This window comes from Cucurbita pepo, chromosome 16 (genome assembly GCF_057944985.1).
Source record: "Cucurbita pepo subsp. pepo isolate OVF chromosome 16, ASM5794498v1, whole genome shotgun sequence".
NCBI lineage: Eukaryota > Viridiplantae > Streptophyta > Magnoliopsida > Cucurbitales > Cucurbitaceae > Cucurbita > Cucurbita pepo.
In genome coordinates this window covers 6,080,638-6,084,223 of record NC_141813.1, presented here as the reverse complement: position 1 = coordinate 6,084,223, position 3,586 = coordinate 6,080,638, and the positions used below count along the sequence as shown (strand labels likewise).

General features: G+C 36.4%; 1 non-coding gene across 1 annotated transcript; it reads left to right on the top strand.

The window, feature by feature from the left end:
* The first annotated feature begins 232 nt into the window (after nucleotides 1-232).
* On the top strand, nucleotides 233-305 carry TRNAA-UGC (transfer RNA alanine (anticodon UGC)). The gene has a single exon. It is a non-coding gene; the product is annotated as a tRNA-Ala (tRNA).
* The last annotated feature ends 3,281 nt before the right edge of the window (nucleotides 306-3,586 follow it).

Genomic DNA, 3,586 nt, shown 5'->3' with positions numbered 1-3,586 from the left:
TTGTGGAGATGTAGCTTAGATGGTAGAGCGCTCGCTTTGCATGCGAGTTGTACGGGGATTGATAACCCGCATCTCCAAAAGAAAGTATTTAATTTGTTATTATATTTTTTCATTTTCACAATTATCGATGCCTCGCATCACCAAACCAAACTATTTGTTAATATTTTGATATTTTTTTATTTTCACTATTATTGATGATGGGACATTTAAGGTTTTATGATGTAAAAATCAAGGGGATGTAGCTCAGATGGTAGAGCGCTTGCTTTGCATGCGAGAGGTACGGGGATCGATACCCCGCATCTCCAGAAATAAGACTATCTATTATTAAAAATATATTATTTCTTTTTCCTTATTCATGACATGTTGGGTAGCAATATTTCTTCATTTTCACTATTATTGATGACGGGAATGTCCATGTTGTTTCTTTTCACCATGTTGTTAACCTAAAATGTCAGAAATGACCACCTACTCTTTGGAGACCTTATCAGTTTCCTCTACAAAATATCACCTAAAATGTCACCGTATTTAGTGTTTGATACTCTTTGACTTAACCCTAGGGTTCTATTTACGGTGAACTTGTGATTATTTTTGTCAAATTATATATTTGAATACCTAATACATTAAGATATAATATCTTATTTAAATAATATTAAAATGTGGTAGAATATCATAATATATGTTTAATTAATATGAATATCATTCAAATTTCAAATATATTTTTTTATTTAATGTTTATGATACACATCAATTATTTTAATATTTAACATATCAAATACGTTAATATGTTTTGATATTATACTTCAAGACTATAGGAACTTTCTCAGAGGACCTGAGAGTTACATCGGCCCACAATGCATCTCATGGACGATGCAAAACTATGGTGGCGCTTGAAGGTGAATTGTATAAAAAACTGGTCATGCACCAAAAAATTATGGGAAGACCATTGATGGAATTGAAGCAATCGACGCTCCCCTGTATGGGTTTCCAATCAAAGACCTAATGTTTGATGTTGACTCTTTTGAAGAAAGAGTCACGTGATCGAACAACAAGAAACGTGGCGGTATCTCTGAGAACTCTATCACACACATAAAAAAAACGTGTCGAAGACATTACACAGAAAATCTGGCTTTCATCGAGGAGACCAGAGTTTGATTCTCGACAATGAAATTTTATTTTCTTATTTCTTTTATTTTATAGTTTCATCTTTTGTCACCAATTATATTTAAACTTTACCTAGGTTTGAGAAGCACTATAATGGATGAGTTCAATAGTATCTTAAATTCAAAAGACTTTTATGAATTTGATTTGAGAGGCACTATAATGGTCAAGTTCAATAGTACCTTAGATTAAAAAGACTTTTATGAACTTTGAACCTTTAATAGTGTTATGTCATAGATATTTGGTTCAATTTCAACAAGTGAGGTTGAGGTCATTCAAATGGTTAATGTGATAATTCGGTCATTTTCAAGGTCTCTTTTGTTGAACGCCATCATGGCTGAGATGACTGAGATGAGCACCAGAGTGAGTTTGACAAGGAGGGTCGTAGAGAACCACACCCCAAGCCAAGCTCATGTTGGGCTTAACAAACTGAAAATCCAAAAACACAAACCCTTAAATGGGAACCAGGATGCTAAGGAATTAAAAAAACTTTATTTTTTACGTTGAACACTACTTGAAGGTTACAGGAACTTGCTCATAGGACCTAAGAGTTACGTTGGCCACAATGCATCTCATCGACGGTAGCGCTCGAAGGTGGATGATATAAAAAATGGGTCATGCACCATAAACTCATGGGAAGACCGTTGATGGAATCGATGCAATCGACGCTCCCCTTGATGGGTTGCCAATTAAAGACCTGACGTTTGATGTTGACTCTTTTGAAGAAAAAGCCACACGATCGAACACCTCGAAATGTCGTGGTAGCTCTAAGAACTCTATTATACGACCTGAGAGTTGAGGGCTACAGGAACTTTCTCATATGACCTGAGAGTTACATTAGCCACAATGCATCTCATGGACGATGCATAACTATGGTAGTGCTCGAAGGTGAATGGTATAAAAAATGTGTCATGCACCATAAACTCATGGGAAGATCGTTAATGGAATCGATGCAATCGATGCTCCCTTGGTTGGGCTACCAATCAAAGACCTAACATTTGATATTGACTCTTTTGAAGAAAGAGCCACACAATCGAACAGCTCGAAACGTCGCGGTAGCCCTAAGAACTCTAACACACATAGGGAAGGACGTGTCAAAGAGTTAGACATTAAGCAAAAGATCATGCTAAAACTCTTCAGCGATCTGACAAAATACTTCGGGACATCTACACCAAAAATCCATTGTCGTCCAGCAGTCAGGATATCTGGTTTTCACCCAGGAGACCCGGGTTTGATTCTCGGCAATGGAATCTTATTTTCTTATTTCATTTTATTTTACAGTTCCTATCTTAGTCTAAAAAGACTTTTTATGAACTTCGTACCTTTGTCATAGTTATGTTATAGATATTTTGTTCAATTTCAAATGGTTAATGCGATAATCCAGTCGTTTTCGAGGTCTCTCTTGTTGAACGACATCATGGTTCAGATGAGCAGGTGATTCAAATGGTTAATGCGATAATCCAGTCATTTTCGAGGTCTCTCTTGTTGAACGACGTCATGGTTGAGATGAGAAGGTGATTCAAATGGTTAATGCGATAATCCAGTCGTCTTCGAGGTCTCTCTTGTTGAACGACGTCATGGTTGAGATGAGAACTCGAGTGAGTTTGACAAGTTGGGCTGTAGAGAACCACACCTCAAGCCAAGTTCATGTGGGCTTAACAAACTTAAAATCCAAGAACCCAACCCCTTAAATGTAAACTGAGATGCTAAGGAATTAAAAAGCTTTATTTTTTACGTAGATCAATACTTGAAGGTTACTGTTACTTGCTCATAGGACCTAAGAGTTACGTTGGTCGCAATGCATCTCATGGACGATGCAAAACTATGGTGGCGCTCGAAGGTGAATGCTATAAAAAATGGGTCATGCACCATAAACTCATGGGAAGACTATTGATCCAATCGATGCAATCGACAATCCTTTGGATGGGTTGCCAATCAAAGACCTGATGTTTGATGTTTGATGTTTACCGTTTTGAAGAAAGAGCCACACGATCGAACAGCTCAAAACGTCGCGGTAATTCTGAGAACTCTATCACACACATGAAAGGACGTGTCGAAGAGTTAGACATTACCAAAAACATCATAGTAAAACTCTTGAGCGATTAGACAAAAGACTTTAGGACAACTACACCAAAAATTCATTGTTGTCCAACGATTTGGATATTTGGCTTTCACCTCGGAGATTCTGGTTTGATTCTCTGAAATTGAATATTATTTTCTTATTTCTTTTTATTTTATAGTTTCATCTTTTGTCACCAATTATATTTAAACTTTACCTCATTTTGAGAGGCAGTTTAATGGTCAAGTTCAATAGTATCTTAGATTAAAGACTTTTATGAACATCGTACCTATGTTAGTGTTATGTTTTAGATATTTTTTTCAATTTCAAAAAGTGGGGTTGAGGTGATTCAAATGGTTAATGCGATAA